Source organism: Cololabis saira, chromosome 2 (assembly GCF_033807715.1).
Source record: "Cololabis saira isolate AMF1-May2022 chromosome 2, fColSai1.1, whole genome shotgun sequence".
Lineage (NCBI taxonomy): Eukaryota > Metazoa > Chordata > Actinopteri > Beloniformes > Belonidae > Cololabis > Cololabis saira.
In genome coordinates, this window is record NC_084588.1 from 31,211,156 (window position 1) to 31,228,550 (window position 17,395).

General features: G+C 38.6%; 1 long non-coding RNA gene across 1 annotated transcript in view; it reads right to left on the bottom strand.

Moving 5' to 3' along the window:
* LOC133420759 (uncharacterized) overlaps positions 1-5,643 on the bottom strand; it is a 77,984-nt gene extending 72,341 nt beyond the window's left edge. Inside the window, exon 1 of the long non-coding RNA XR_009770622.1 lies at positions 5,281-5,643. This is a non-coding gene — a long non-coding RNA (uncharacterized LOC133420759). The remainder of the gene's footprint in view (positions 1-5,280) is intronic.
* Between the last annotated feature and the right edge of the window lie 11,752 nt (positions 5,644-17,395).

The following is a 17,395-nucleotide window of genomic DNA, read 5'->3' on the forward strand; positions in this document are numbered from 1 at the left end:
AAAGATGAAATCCCATGAAAATCTGCAGGGTCTGCTCGCCCCCACCCTTACAGAGTCCCCCCGTGTCATGTGGTTTCTGTGAGGCCGTTTAGATTTGTGCATTTTCTTTACGTCACCAAAATGCACACCACCCCCATCTCCTCCGCTGCTGAAACCACGCCCACCACCAGCTCAGTCCGCTCCAGCTGCAGCCAGTGTTTAGCAGCCGTGGCTGCTGAACAGTGAGGGAGAGTTAAGATGAGGTTTTGCATGGACATTAACCGTTATAAAAGGATCAGATCCCACAGCACGGACCCGGTAACTGACAGGAGTCAGCGGTAAGTTCAGGTTTTTTTTATGTCATTTATATGATCTTTGCATGGGCTAAGTATTTAGCTTAGCTCCGGAGCCGCATACGGACCGGACCGTCGAGGAACTCCGGGCTCAGAGGTCCGAACCCGGGGGTCCGAACCCGGGGGTCCGAACCCGGAGGTCCGAACCCGGGGGTCCGAACCCGGGGGCTCCGGGGGGCCGGTGTTGTGCCGGATTCAGCCCCCCTGCCGTGAAAAGTCCCCCCTCGTCATACTTTCCCACAATCACAGTCACAGATAACAAAAATCGGGTAAATGGTTATTGATGTCATTAATTAATAGCCTGCTTACTGTGTTGTCTTCCATAATATTTGTAAATATATACTTAGGAGTTTATATTCAATGATAAGTAGACCAAGAAAAAAAACAACACACTGACACTTCAATATATTTATATATACACACTCACATGAACACATACTTAGGAGTTTATATTATATGTATTTACAAATGTTATGGTTGGTTTGCGCGCGCAGCTCCCGCGGGGGGAGGGGCTGATGTTCAGCGCGGCCGCCATCTTGGTCGAGGCGCCACATTGACTGCCTGAGAACGTCGGGCGTGGCCGCCATCTTGGATCGGTATCACTTTCACTCTAGTGCGTTCACTTCTATTGTGGAAGGAGGTGTCTGCATAAGTAAAATAACTATAACTTGCTTAATTTTCAACCGATTTTCACGCGGTTTGCTTTGTTACAAACGTCAGACATGTAGCTATGATACAGGATGCTTGATGTACGTTAAATATGCAAGCTTTCATGCTAAAATACGTTCTGCAGGTAGTCACACTTCAGGTATACACACACACATATATGTATATGTATATATATATATATATATATATATACATGCGCACACACACACACACACACACACACACACACACACACACACACACACACACAATATACACAATACAAAATACAGTATAGCATATTAATGAATGTATTAATATATTTGAATAACAGACATAACAAACTTTAAAACAAAAAACATAACGGAAAAAAAAGAAAAATTTGGAAGGAGTGTGTGTGTGTGAGGAATTGTATATTAGTGTTATAAATGAAATTATATAATAATGCAATCGCTATGATATATAATACAGTCAAAAATATATGAAATAAAGCAACATACAATATAATAATACAATATGCTATATTACTGGGTACGCTAATATGATATAACAACATGTAATATAATATGGTATAATAGATTAATATAATATCATACATTCTGGACCATGAGATACAGCTGTACTGTATGATCGTCGTTCATTTGAGTGATCTGATTTTAACTACTATCCTCTCATCTGTACCGCCATGATTTTCTCTGTATGTGTGTCTCTTGCTTGCTTGCTTGCTTGCTTGCTTGCTTGCTTGCTTCTTCTAACGAAAGGAGGTCCTTTTTGCCCCCCTAAACGGCCCAAAAAGTCACCAAATCTTGCACACAAGCCAGGCATGGCGGAAAATGTGATATTTAATGGTTTGCATTGATGGGTGTGGTAAAATGGCTCAACAGCGCCCCCTTGAAAACTTTGTGCCTCAAGCCCCACAATACGGTTTGACGTACATGCACGAAAATCGGTACACACCTGTATCATGGCGCAACTTTAACAAAAGTCTCTTGGGGTCATGCCCGAAACCGAACAGGATGTCGGCCATTTTCAATTAATCGTGTCATTTTGGCCTAATTTATGCCATTCCTTCGGCAGTTAATACGGCCCGAACCGTAACGTGCACCCAGGTGTGTTATACATCAAAATGTGCGTCTCCATTTTCCGACACCACGCATTACTTTTCTCTTTCAAAAGCGTTACCGTGGCGAAGCTAGATGGCAAAAAGCGCGCCCACCCTTCATCTGATTGGTTCGACAGAAAAAACTTTGCGCCTCAAGCCCCATAATACGGTTTGACGTACATGAACAAAAATCGGTACACACCTGTATCATGTTGCAACTTAAAGAAAAGCCAGGCCTGTCAATACATTTGATATTTCATGGTTTGCATTAATGGGCGTGGCCTAACGGCTCAACAGCGCCCACTAGAATACTTTTCTCTGCCATAACTTTTGAATGGTTTGACATAAAGAGTCGTGGGTGGTGTCATGGGACTCGGTATAGAGTCCTTGACCATAATTGGTGAAAATTAGCCCCGCCCCTTCTTCTGATTGGTTGTCCCTATTTCCTGCTATAACATTTGAATGTTTTGACATAGAGAGTTGTGGGTGGTGTCATGGGACTCTGTAATGAGTCGTTGAGCTTCTTTGGCCTTAATTAGCCCCGCCCCTTCTTCTGATTGGTTGTCCCGATTTTCTGCTATAACATTGGAATGGTTTGACATAGAGAGTCGTGGGTGGTGTCATCAGATTCTGTATGGAGTCCTTGACCTTCATTGGCCTGAATTAGCCCCGCCCCTTCTTCTGATTGGTTGTCCCTATTTCCTGCTATAACATTTGAATGTTTTGACATAGAGAGTCGTGGGTGGTGTCATGGGACTCTGTAATGAGTCGTTGAGCTTCTTTGGCCTTAATTAGCCCCGCCCCTTCTTCTGATTGGTTGTCCCTTTTTTCTGCTATAACTTTTGAATGGTTTTACATAGGAAGTCGTGGGTGGTGTCATTTCTGATATGCTTATGGGGGGCGGTGGCCGTGAGTGCGAGGGCCCGTTCATCGCTGCTTGCAGCTTTAATTTGTGTTATTATTGATCAATTTAGTGTTGATGTGTGTGTGTGACAGACGTGTGTATGGGGCGTTAATGAAAATACGGGACAAATCGCAACATTTTCTTCTCAAATAAAGGACAATTCCGTATTTTACGGTACGGGTGGCAACCCTACTTGCAAGTGTTCTTTTATTCGCCGTATCCAGGCTAAAATGCTCCCGAACATTTGAAGTTTTGTTACCCGCAGCTGCGCTGGGAGGGCGCAAAAGAAAAAAAAAAAAGGCTCCGCTGAGACGTCCTGCAGCGCGGCTCTGGGCAGAGATTGTATGAGGTGAAGTGAAGTGAGATGCCTCACTCCATTGGGAAAAAAAACGTCTGGTGACAATTTTGATTATCGCTTTTTTGTCGACAACGTCGACGAATCGTTGCAGCCCTAATTATGATCGGAACACAAGCCATTCCACGGCCCGGTAGTAACGGCTGTACGGACCGGTACCGGTCCGGGGACCGGGGGTTGGGAATCACGGTACTATGTTCCAAGGGAAACTTTCAGGACTAGCACTTATTTCAATAGAGCACTATGTGCAAAGATCTTTGGATCTTGAGGACTTCATAACAGAATTGGCACAAGCGAAGGCTTGACAGCAGCATTTGTAAAGACAGTGCTCAACAGGTCAGTGGGCAGTGACTTCAGAGTGTCTATACTTTGTTGAGAAATGTTTTATGTATATTGTATGACTGTGTATATTTTTCAAAGTTATTTTGTTATCTCAATCATTTAATTATGTTTATTTTTATTGTTGTGGTTCTACTTCCTATGAATTGTATTTTTAGACTGCACACTTTTAATGTTTATTTTTATTTTTAAACAATACAAATGTGCACTATTTAAAATGTTTTTCTTTCAGATTTTTCACAAGTGTCAGATTATTTATTATATAAGGTTGATTAGTTAGTTGGAGGGGCCCCCTGTGAATGTTTGCCTAGGGCCCAAGACACTTTAGAATCGCCTCTGGGTATACACAGGGTTTAGAGCAACATAAGCTAGAATCCAGACAATGTATTTTTCATTTCTCCACTAAAATCCAGCAACTGTTCTCCTCAATTTCTAGATGGGGCATACATTAACTAATGTTAAAAGAAGAGGGGATGCGACAGATTGGCTAAAATTGCCCTGTCACACAGTTTTTTAAATCTATAACGTGTTGGTGCCAACAAACGTGTTGTCTGTGTTTTATTGTACCAACCTTTATTGTATGTGTTGTTGTCGTATAAGACTTATACAGTCATGGTGTTCGTAAAAGCACAGAATCAGAAAGAGACTGCTGGCATATTTTACAGACAATACTATCACTATTCAAACAATGAAAGAAATTACAAAGTAAGAGAAAACAAATATAAAGCTTGATTACAAATGTTTCGGCATGTCCTAAGGATTTTTGTTACTGATTTTGCTAATATATTTCTATGGGGTTTATTGATAAGGTACAGTGCCTTAAAGATGAGCTAAATGTTGATGGTTACAGAATTTTCTGCAAATGCTCACCTCTGTTTCATAAATTACTTTTTTTGCTTGAAATATGTGCACAAAAAAACTATTGCTGAACTGCAGAATGTGTATCTTATATTAAATCCATATCTTTTGTTGCAAATACATCTCTATGAGAGACAAAATATAAAACAAGGCAAACCTAATCAACGTATAGTTCCAAAGTGGTCACAAACATTACAACATACTTCAGTTTCACAATGAAAATATTTTGGCAGCACTGTTGATACTGAGCAAGCCTCACAGCCACAGTCTGCCCAGAGGCTTAGCAACAGGTGAGACAATCATTAGCAATCCACACAGTCAAGGACTCAGATTGGTTGCGCCTTTTTTTTCCCCCATCTCTTCCTCATTGACTGCATTTGCTTTGATTCTGCTGGTTTCATAGTGGACTTGCTTTGCATTAATGTCTAACTGCCTTTTCAACTTTTGTCCCTTTACATGTCAGTTTATTTAAAGTCATTGCATATTCAAGCCAAGCATTATTCTGCAAATTTTGCTCTGACTTAATTTTCAAAAATCCATTTTCACTTTCACTTTCCAAGCTAACAGCACATACATCCAAATGCATTCACAGAATATGAAGCAACACTTGGAAATAAATATCTTAAATGTGCTCCTGAAAACTATTGCTCTGCTAAAAATACTTTTCATAAAGCACAACAGGACTGAGTCTGAGGCCTGCTGGAAAAACCTGGGTTTAGCAGTAAACATATATATAACTTACTCTGGAGCTCCTGGGCCTGCTGAGTGCGGGTGTGAAGCTGCTTCAGATTTTGCTGTGCACGCTCGGTCCTCTCGGTATCCAGTCAGCTCTCCTCCAGGTCAGGGAGTGACTGAGAGATCTTCGCTTCAGGATGTCCAACTACTGAACCACAAAGGAGGCAGGGCGCCGGGGAGAGGAGAAAAATCAATCCAGTACTCAGAGACTACACTCTCTGCACAGCAAACCCGCTTGCTCTCTAGCTGAGGCTGAAATGCACCATGGTTATCCATACACCTGAGCAGCCCGGCAACATCCACCCAGAGTCCTGTCCTTCACAGGCAGGCCTAATGCCTTCATCTGCTAATTTAGTGTCATGAACTTAGCAAAGGGGCGCAGCCGAACTTTTTCTAAAACGAATTGTTAATATTTACCCAGTGAAAGAAGAAAATAAAATGATCTGATGCCTCAGAAGAATTCTTTGGATTTTCTTACAAACTACTAAAAATAATTGTTGCAAAATTATTGCTCAACAGTAACTCTATGTCAAGTAAAACATTTAAAAAGGAATATGAAAGTACATTTTAAAGGGAAATGCCATTGGTTATGTTAATGAAAGTAAATAAAAAATAAAATGTCTCATTACTAACATCAGAACAATATAGCATAAAATCAAATTTAAACTTGATGATAATTTTAGATTTAAATTATAAAATTACAGGTTATCCCTGCTACAATTTCTTTGTACATTTTATAATTACAATAAAAGGCATTCAATTGGATTCTAATTTGTGTGATAGCTAAACCACAAAATATAAAAGTTGATGCTTTGCTGAAAAATCTCTGACTATTTTGAATGAAATTTTGCCTTTATGTATTGATCATTTCTAGCAAATGTTGGGATAAGTTATGTAAAAGTGGGCTGCTCGCCAACAATATTAAACAGACCATTAATTAATACAGATCTCTGGAGGCAAATCACAAGAGAGGAAGGAGTGAAGGTGGAGAGAGCTCAAAAAAGACAGTGGGGGAGAGAGAGGAAGAGGAAGGAGGTTGGGTAAAAGGAAGGGAGAATAGAAAGCGGAAGACAAACAGACTTAGCTCCTGGTTCAGTTGAACGTAGGATTGAGTCCAGTGTGCCTGATGCTGCTGCAGTATCATTGATGTAGATGGAATCACAACGGGACAAGATGGAGCCGCAGACAGGAACCAGGACAAACAGTCTAACCATCTGCATGTGGTCTGCCAGAGTCTCCATGAAATCAACAAAAAACAAGACAAGAAGACCTGTTTTTCCATTTCTGTTCAGCTCAAAGCACTGCTGTCATCTTAGTGTCCATTTCTTGGAATGAGTCAAACAAAAGAGCCTGGCTGTTATTCCTGGATTAAAAACCAAGATTACGCATAAATCCATTTCACGGAATCGCTTAAAACGTCTCCCATCCGTTAGCACTCTCTTTCTGTGTGCGATCCACAACGATAACCCTGGTCTAGCTTTCTTTCCCTCACAATCGCTCCCTCTCTCTCTGTTCTCCCCTCCTAAACTGATCAATACTTCATTTAAATCATGACATTAACCCACGTCTGAAGAGAAAAGAAATCTGAGAAGAAATACAAATGAGTAAAGTGACAAATGTATTGGATGATTTATGTCTAAGGATTTCTACATGTCTTAAAATTATAGTGCGAAAAAAACAAAAAGCATATGCGAGTATGCAGGGCTGCACAGCTGTTTTGATTTGAGATCCTGAGCCTCGCGGTGATCAATACACATTTAAATTGAGGCTGAACAGCACTATCACAATATCTTGTCAGAAAAAGAAAGCAAACATACTATTCAAATTACCATCTCAAATGACTAGTGGTATGGCCATAATCTGGATGCTGATAGAAGCATATTTCATATTTATTCAGCAGAATATTTACTTAGGCAACTCTGCAAATTATTGCCTAACACACTCAAAGTGTCTCTGCATTAGATCATAAAATAAGCTGTTCAGGAAACCCAAAACACAACTATAGATAATTTCCTGGAGCTTATTCAAAGGGCCAGTTGGAATAGCTAGCTAATCTACCTGTTCATCAATAAACCTGAATATTTACCTGAGCAGTCTCAGAGTGACGGGCCTGGTGAGACCATCCTTAGTCCCTGGATGGTCTCATCCCTCTGAGGTGACCAAAGAGAAGCCGATCAGGTCAGGATCTGTCCTGTGCAAATGTGGTTGAACAGATGAAGGAACACAAGCAAAAGAGAGGAATTACTCCTTGATCCCAGCACTCTGCTGTAAGTGGTGGAAGCGGAGCCAGAGTCGATCAATGGGGGGGGGGGGGGGGGGGGGACGTCACTTACATATAGTCTGGCGCCAGTGTTGACCAATAAGCAATTAGGCAGACAAGAATAAAATTATTGATCAGGGGTTCAGGCTCTTTTCTGTGGGCCAACTAGCCTGCCGGAGGTTGTGTGATGACTGGTACAGCTGTGGGAGATAGTGGGAGGAAGGGCAGAACAGGTCTTTCTTTCCTCAGGCCTTGATCCCTGCAGTTATGCAATGGTCATTGCTGCTTAGGCAGCTATTGATTGCGGCAGATTTTATAAAGCTTTCCATTGATGAGTCACTAACAAACAAACATAAAGTCACTTAGAAGAACTCAAACATTCAATTAAAGTAAAAAAGTGAAAGTAAACAACCACTATCATTGATACTTGACTAAGACTACAAGTGTTCTGTTTCCAATCGCCATTATAATAGTGATGTCATGATGCCAGGAAACAAAAAAAGAATTACAGTCATTCAATTCTGAGGGCGAATAAATCATGCTGATGTAAGGACAATACCTCATTCTACTAAACGAAAATTACGACTAAATATCGTCGTCAACGAACCTCTATCACCTGAGAAAAACGAGACGAGACGCAACGAAAATGCTGGTCATGTGACGATAACGATAATTAAATATATAATGCAATATCATAGACGATTAAAAACGAGACTAAAATGTAGATTACCAAATAAAAACTATGCTAAAATGTGTCTTCATTTTCGCTGATCAAAATGAACACCAGACGAAATGTTATAACAAAGATCCTTAATATACATTTTTTAAAGGAGATCTATTATGGCATCTAATACCTATTTTAAACAGGCCTTGAATTTCTTAAAAACAAGCTTTTGATTTTTTTTTTTGCTAAATAAATTAGAAATTCAGCCTCTGAGCCATGTTTTTATCATCCCATTCTCTAACCTCATTATCTATGTGGGCTTCTGAGTGGGCGGGGAGGCTATGATAATGAGGCTCTGTGCTGATTGGCTGCCTGAATGACGCGTAGAAAATGGCAGAAGCTCCGGCCGGCGGAGTTGTTGTTATTCCGGCCAGAGTTAGTTGTGGGTGTGGTTTCACGCATCAGAGGCCGACCTATGTAAATCGCTCCCGTCGTTACGTAACGACAGAATCTGAACGGCTCATAGAAGCCACATCACACTGGATGGCTCATCCGGGCGGCTGTACAGACACTGCAGAATTTGGTTGCTTTCCTCCTTCTCTGAGTTGGCAGGCTGAGGGGAGACCACTTTATATATGTTAAAGCAAGAAAAAACGTGTTTTTCATAATAGGTCTCCTTTAAGTTGTTTCCTCTCGTATAGTAGCTGCTGCTGGGTGACGTCACGTCCTCAATCCCAGTCGCTGCCCGCAGGGAATCAGATCCAGAAAATGCAGCTGCAGTTTAGAGGCTGATGCCATTAACGCAGAGCTCTAAGTTCACATCAATTAAAAACAAAGTTACCGGTAAATAGAGAAAGGGGCCGATGGCCAGCCACACGGGGATCTTCTCTGGGGCTGGGAGAAAAAGAAGAGACAATCTTTGGATACACTTTCGCTACATAGACGTGGGAAAGAAAACCAAATGTGTTGTCGAAAAAGAAAAAGATGGGGAGAAATGCGACCAACAAATCACAGGAAAAAATAAATATGTTGTAAACTCAAATTAGAGTGTCTTCTGTGTCTGGAATGAACGTATTCTTGAGTCTATAAGGTAATACAATAATATAATAATAAGATAACCTTGTTTAAATTGTAAAATGGGTTTGGCTAAATACAATCTTTGACTAAAACTAGACTAAAACGTCATCAGTTTTTTTCGACTCAAACTAGACTAAAATGGTCATGGACAATTCTGACTAAAATAAGACTAAAATGCTCAGACTTTTAGTCCACTGAAACTTGACATGACTAAAACGAGTATGAACGTGACTAAAACTTGTAAAAACTAAAATGATGGCCTGACCCAAAGACTAGACTAAAATTAAAAATTGAAACAGGCTGCTAAAAACAAGACTACATTCTACCCACCCACACAGGTTATGGTATGTTTCGCAGATAATGCTTCCAGACTCGCCTTCAGGCACAGGGTGGCAAATAACATGCATTGTGTTTTATATTATCCAACACACGTTAAACACGCGTTCTTCATCCAGTGATATTAACAAGATCCAATCTAAAAACGCCTCTACATTCTTTTTCATTACCTCATTGAGGATTGTGCCTTTGGACCCATCTTTGCTGGGTGCCCACTTCTAGAAAGAGTAGCTGCCAAACTAAATTGTCTCCATTTACGGGCAATAGCCATACACCGATAGATTTGCTACTGTCCCCTTTTCACCCTTACACAGATCAATAACTTTTGACTGTTTTTTATTAGAGTTTTCCTTTTTGCAAGGTACAGTTCACATCAGTATATACTTTTATTGACAGGAGACTTAAAACATTTGACTGTCTCTTATCAATCAAAGGAGCTCCAAACTACACCTTCAAATGCATAACCTTAACTGAACTCCAGGTTAGAAAATGACTGTCTTCATTTAGATTACATTATAAAAAAATAGTCTGTGGATTGACTTACTTTTTTCACCAGCAATAGGAAAATATAATGGGTGTGTTCATAAAACACAAATGAAGCCATTAATTTTTGTGTATTATCCTAAGCACACTGTCTTTGTTTACCATTAAGACTTAGATGAACGTTATATCATATATCATGGCAAATTAATACAGAAAACCAAATATTTGCAAGGGGTTCACAAACTTTTTTTCTTTTTTTTTTTGCCTTTGTAAGTTTTACCCCACTTCTATATCATCTTTCTTTATTTTTCTCCAAAAGGAAACCTCAATGTTCTGGTGACAATTATTGCATCAACAGGAGATGGCAAGACCATGAGGAAAACATGCCAAGAACTAGGTGAGAAAGAAAAAAATGAACCATTTAAACCTACAGGACTGTCTCAGAAAATTAGAATATTGTGATTTTCTGTAATGCAATTACAAAAACTAAAATGTCATACATTCTGGATTCATTACAAATCAGCTGAAATATTGCAAGCCTTTTATTATTTTAATATTGCTGATCATGGTTTACAGTTTAAGAAAACTAAAATATCCTATCTCAAAAAATTAGAATAAATCAGGGAATCTTAATCTTAAACTGTAAGCCATAATCAGCAATATTAAAATACTAAATGGCTTGCAATATTTCAGTTGATTTGTAATGAATCCAGAATGTATGACATTTTTGTTTTTTTAATTGCATTACAGAAAATAAAGAACTTTATCACAATATTCTAATTTCCTGAGACAGTCCTGTAAATTAAGTAATATATTTATTGGTCAGATTACAAATTCTTCATGTAGACAAGAAGTCTTCCTTATATACTAGAATTATTCTTGGTGTTATTTAAAATTCTGTGCTTGGACCAATACATTTTACTCTGCATGCTTCAAATGCTTTATGATTTTGTTGCTATGTAGATGATGCTCAGCTATACCTATCAGTGAATCCAAATGAGACCAGGCAGTTACTTGGACCACAAGAATGTCTCAAACAACTTAAGGTTTGGATCATTTATAATTTCCTATTGCAAAGTCTAATGTATACTGTTGTCTATTGATCCAACCCATTCTTGCATGGGCCCCTGCAATGTTTTAGTGCCAGTGTAGCACTAGTTTTCCTGGCTTTGAACTGGTGATTTCTTTGTTGACAAAAAAAATCATCTAAGTTTGCCACAAGCTTCAAACTAACAGTGGAAGCGCTTTCGTGTAAAAGGCTAAAAGGAGCAGTGAGAGGGCTATATGTCATCTCCTGTCTACACAATACCCAATCAGCTCTGAGTACCTACCCAGAGACTTTTCTTGGACCCATAGAAGTCTTGGAAAATTTTAATTGTCGGCCAATTCCGAGTTATGAAGACAGACACCAATAGCTAAATCCCCGTTACACTACCCCAGATCAAGCCAATGAAAACTTGCTTTTATAAAGCCCTTAAGGGCTTAGCTTCTTTTTATCTGAAACATCTTATAGTTTGATATTATCCCAATAGAGCAATTCACTTTGAAATGTCAAGTTTACTTGGATTCAACAGATTCTGTTCAATACAGACTCAATGCAGGGATTTGTATGAATCTTTTAATTAATTGACACTATTAGAATTTTGATTTTCTTAAATTATATTCTAAATGGATTGTAAGCAATTTAATATAAATGCAATATAATTGGACTGCACTGAATCTTTTTACTTTCTGTCCAAAATACTTTTTTTTCGTAATTCTGTGCTGTAAAAATAAACTGAACTGAATTAGTAATAGTTCTGAAACTGTTAATAATGAACCTACAGAAATTTTTTAGCTTAAATTATTGAAAGAAATGGCATGTTTTGTCTTTTTTAAAGTTATACATAGTAACATAAATTTTAACCAGATGTGCCATAGTCTCTCTTGTGTGATTACCTGTTCATAAGTACGGAAGGGCCACCTCTTGATTTAACTCCAATATGTATTGTATTTTTTGGCTCTGTCCCTATACCATTGCAAATTACATTATTAAAATAATAATAATGATAAAAACTCAAACATGCTTTAAAGAAACAAAGGAGGAAGGAGAAGAGAGTTGCTGATACATAATATAGCCACATCAAATGTTATGTTTTGTCCTCATTTGTCTTTTCTATCCCAGGTAAAGAATATCTTAGCAGTTTAATATGAATAAGATAATGACAATGGTCTTCACATAAATGCCAAAATGAAGAAAACAATACACAAGTATTATATGTGCAGGCTGTGCTTCCCCATTTTGTAGTAAGTTCAGCCTTTTATGAGTAGTCCTTTCTTGTATTTTGAAAATCAATTTTGCTATTTCCAAAGGAGAAAGGCATGATAATGAAAGGGCACATAAAAAAAAGTCTGTCTGAGGTGATTGCTCATTCCTCACAGCTTCCATGGCCTCTGCATCAGAAGGACACCTTTAATATTTGGACTTTCCACGTCACTCTAGGCTAAATCCCTAGCAACCACCATAGCAACATACTCAGAGTTCAACGTGAACTGCATGGCAAGTTCCCTCTTGCCACCAGCCAGAGAAAAAAGGGGGAGGGAAGTAATCAGAAGAAAGAGCGAGATATGTGAATGAGAAAAATTAGATAGAGCTGGAAAACATGCCACACAATGTAAGATTTAAATCTGTGTGTTTGTAATGTATTCAAAAAACCTTTTACAGGAATGATTCTATTCATTCTTAATATTTTCTGTAGCGGACCATTTTTGAGCACATTAATGCAAACTGGAAGGACCAAACCATCTTTAGCTGGCCTAAACCATCCACATAAAAACAACATTTCAAGTACACTTTTTAGACAGTTTTGTATAAACAATACAGATATTTTATTATATTCCGTTCTCATAATTTTTTATAGCCCTTGAGTGTATATTTTGGTTTGACCTGCATTATTCTTTTCCTGCAAGATAATATTGTTGCATAGTAAGCAGTTTATATGTTTACAAGAATACAAAGTCATGACTTGTTAAAAAAAAAAAAAAAACTACTTGAAAAACATAATGCTATTGCTATCACAGGCTTGAATTCACAGAATAAGTAAAATATGATGTCTCCACCAAGAACATTTTTTCTGACATGAAACAATCGGAATAGACAAACAGGTGACATTAACACATTACCATTACCTTTACCTAACTTCAGAAGAAATGGTCCAAACAGCAATGGAGGACTTACTCTGTGTTTCCATGAACACTTTATCTTTTAAATTTCTGATGCATGTAGCATCATGTATGCTAGCAAGATCTGTCCTTGTGTAAAATTAAATATTTTGAATAAAATGGGACATAGTATTGTTGCAGTAGATATTTTTTACCCCACAGTGTTAATGTCTGGGCAGGCTGTCCAAACATATTTGGTAAATTGCTTACGTTTTTCTTTTTAAATCCAAAAAAGTGAAGTCTACTGCAAAAGAGCTTTAGTCTGTGTGTATATGTGCACACACACTGATAGACAAAGTATTTTTGTAGAGTACCATTATCATGTTGAAGCCTATTTTGTCAGAAAATATAAGAAACATACTGACTAAAGTAGACAGATGCTCTGCAGGAGTGTTTTAGATGTTTCCATCACTTATGACATTTTCTGTACGGTAATTGTCATTTTTACAGTTACATGCCATCAAAGCATGAATGTTATACTTTTCGCCTTCAAAAAAGAGCTATCCCTTTAAAACACTTACACAAGGTAAACCCGGCCACGTTCTTTAGTATTTACAGCCAGTCGGGGCAAAATCACACTCACCAAGGTGCTCTGAGTAGCTATTAAACAAGTGTGGAAGTGACTTCTGGCTTTAAGGGCCCATATCTCTGACAGCCAAAGCCACAGAGGGCATCCTAAATGGATCTCCTAAAGTTTCATTCAGGAAAAATAAAAGAGAGGGTAATAAACCTTTGTGAGAACAAGTATGGTTGCACACTAGGCTACTCGAATGCTTTCGAATTTGTGTTTTTTGTGCCATAAGACAACCTGATAGGTAACCATGTTTTAACACAATTAATAATAAATTAGGAGATACGTTGCAAACAGCTTTTACAGCTTATATGACATGCCAGGTAAACTGCAAAATGCTTCAATGACTTTTGCAGAGACAACGTTTCTATGATTAACAAAACCTCTCATCTGGACAAAAACATCTGGTAAAAAAGTTCAATTCAATGAACTAAACAAAACGTAATTCAACTTTTTATGCAGAAAAAACATTGCTGATTACTTTTCTTTTGGATTCTATACTTTGTAGTATACAAATGGTCCTCCATGTACATTTAATGAGTGTGCTATAGCACACTCCAGTATGAACAAAACTATGTTATCTTTCCTAGTATAATCAAACGATGTTTTCAGAAATTTTTAAATTTACATTTTTTGTATTTGTAATGTAAAAATGATATAATCTCCTGATACGAAAGGCACATGTATTATTAATGAGAACTAATTATAATTGCCTCCAGATCTGCAACGCAAGCACCAGCTGCACCGCGAAGATGGCAAGCTGTTAAATTTAGTGGCACTCAGCACACAAAGCAACCACACCATCAGTTAAGCTATGAAAAAGCAGGATATATTTAAATAAAGAATTTGAAAGCACTCTTTACCCAACCCTTTTAGCATCTGAAGTGACAGGGGATTTGTGCAGCAAAAGCTGAGAAGGGCTCAAACTCAGGACTTGAATCAGCTAGATTGCATCCTATCTTAAATGCAATTAATGAACCTCACAGAGGAGGATTATGCTGACAGGATTATTTTCAACAACAATGCAGCACCCGTTGCCAGTTACAGACCCACAAACAAGCTATTCATGCAAATACTAACTCCTTTTAATCCAAGCACACAACAGCTTTCTAATGACCTTACATGCCCTGCTCTAGATGAGTATCTCTGAAAGTGACTACTGCAATATTATTTTCATTATGACACTGTTTTGATTTTGTGTTTACATACTTCTTTATTGATTATAATCCAGATATTGTATGGTCAACCTGTGAGTCTCTGTTGTCTCAGATGATTGCAGGCGAGACCTTAGAGAGTTGTGTTTATGAAGCCCCACAACAGTCATGTAACATGACCTTGGCTGTAGAACCAAAATGGTTGCCTTGCTCTAACATTTGATCTCATGGCCTTGACAAGGATCACAAACTGTCTGCAGGCAAATGATGCTGCCTGGTGTTTCTTAGAGCAATCCTTAATCAAATTATGGAAAGTCATGTTAATTTCAAGCAGCATTTCATTAAAGAGGAAAAGATAATCAGAAACAAAGACTCCGTGTCCTTCTGACTAATCTAATAATGCTTCGTTTGTTTGCTTTAATCACATTTAACGATTAAGAAACAGAGACAGGGCTAAGTCATGTAGACGGAGGGATATCCTAATCTCCCTGTCATAGCAACCACCTGATTTCCTAGCATTCGTCACAGTACGCATGAGTGAATGGTGTTTCAACAGTCAGCTGACTTCTGAGAGTTGCACTAGCCTCAGGATGGGACTGCTCATCTTTAGAGGAGGGGGTTCAGGTATCACTTTAAGGAGTTGCAGTGTTGAGCCTGAAGCACTCACTGACATGGCTGTTTGTGCTGAATTCTGGACCTGAGATGTTCCAGTAATCTTAGACTTTCAGGCACAGCCACAGACGAGGGGACATCTGTACGATACAATATTCTGAATGGCAGTTTCCCATCTTTGGCTGGTGGTGGAATATAAAAGACGGAGACAAAAATTATGATAATTACAATACGCAGTAGTTCTCTCCAATAGAACATGCCTACTAAGAACAAAAATATTTCAGGTTTTGTTGCAATCTTAACAATGGGGTTGTACTGTAAGAGTACAAGTATACATTGCAAGATTGTCTGTTTATGTATTTCAGTTGTAATTTTTTTCTAATTTAGCACAAGATAACAGCTTTGTTAGTGCTTTGATGTTTAATTCAATTCCCTTTCTTGCATAGGACCAATTCATAAAAAGTCATCTTAAGGCAATTTGCAAAGGCATTCAAAATGTACAAAGTTGAATATAATCCAATTTGATCCAAATTATATTCAAATTAAGTCCAATTCATTGCAATCCTCACATAATCTTATTCATAGCAATTCATTGCAATTGAGTCAAACCTTAAAATATCATGCCCTGCAAATTCATAAAAACAATAGGTCATATAAAATGATTGATACTCTTCTTGAATTGCTTTATTTTTGGCTAAGGCAGATTTAAATACTCGTAGATACATATTTTTTGGGATAAATTATATCATTTTTAGTGAGGAAGAATTCAAAATTGTATTTTGTTCTTTATCTTTGTTGTTGCTACTGCTGCTACGATTAGTACTACTACTACTACTACTACTACTACTACTACTACTAATACTACTGTCATTTAGCAGTTCACTTTTATCCAAAGCGACTTAACAACACAAGCAAGTCCCATAGGAGGGTCCAGCTGGATAAGTGCTGGTCAGACTGCTGTGACTCCAGTTGGACACAGGTGCTACCATGCTAGTGCTGGATGATTTTGTTTGTTCCCTTTCTACCCAACATAACAGTCCCTTTATTCAGCAAAACTAGGTCTTTAATTCAACATCATTATATCATCTTGGCATAAGTGCATGCAGCTTTCTCAGTGCTGAGTCATGCAAAGAGCATGATAGATCTTATAAGTCAATCTGATGAACAGAGAAGGTGGATCAGATAGTTTAGCAGGTCATTCCACCATAAGGGGAACAAAAGAGGAGTCTGGCTACTGATTTCACAGCACATTGCGATGGAAGCACCAGGGTCTTTCACTGGATGAACGTAGGGAGTGTAGCTCTGGATTAAGCACTGAAAGTAGGCAGGAGCTGTTTGGGTTATTGTTTGGTAAGCTAGAAGCAGAGTTTACAATTTGATGCGTGCTGCAACTGGAAGCCAGTGCAGAGAGATTATCAGCAGGGTGACATGAGCTGTCTTGGGCTGGTTGAAGACCAGATGTGCTACAGCATTGTGGGTCATCTGCAGAGTTTTAACCGAGCATGCAGGAAAGCCCACCAATAAAGAATTACAGTAGTCAATGTGTGACATGACCAGACCCTGGACCTAGGGCTGTGCCATATGTTCTGTCAGTTGGGGTCTGATCTTTGTGATGTTGTAAAGAGCAATCCCGGCAAGACTGGGAAAACGAGGCAACATGGTCCTTAAAGGTCCGCTGGCTGTCTAACATGACACCAAGATTCCTAGCAGAAGACGGAGGCTAAAGTATGTTGGAATCCAACCGCATGTTTATCTGAGGAGTTA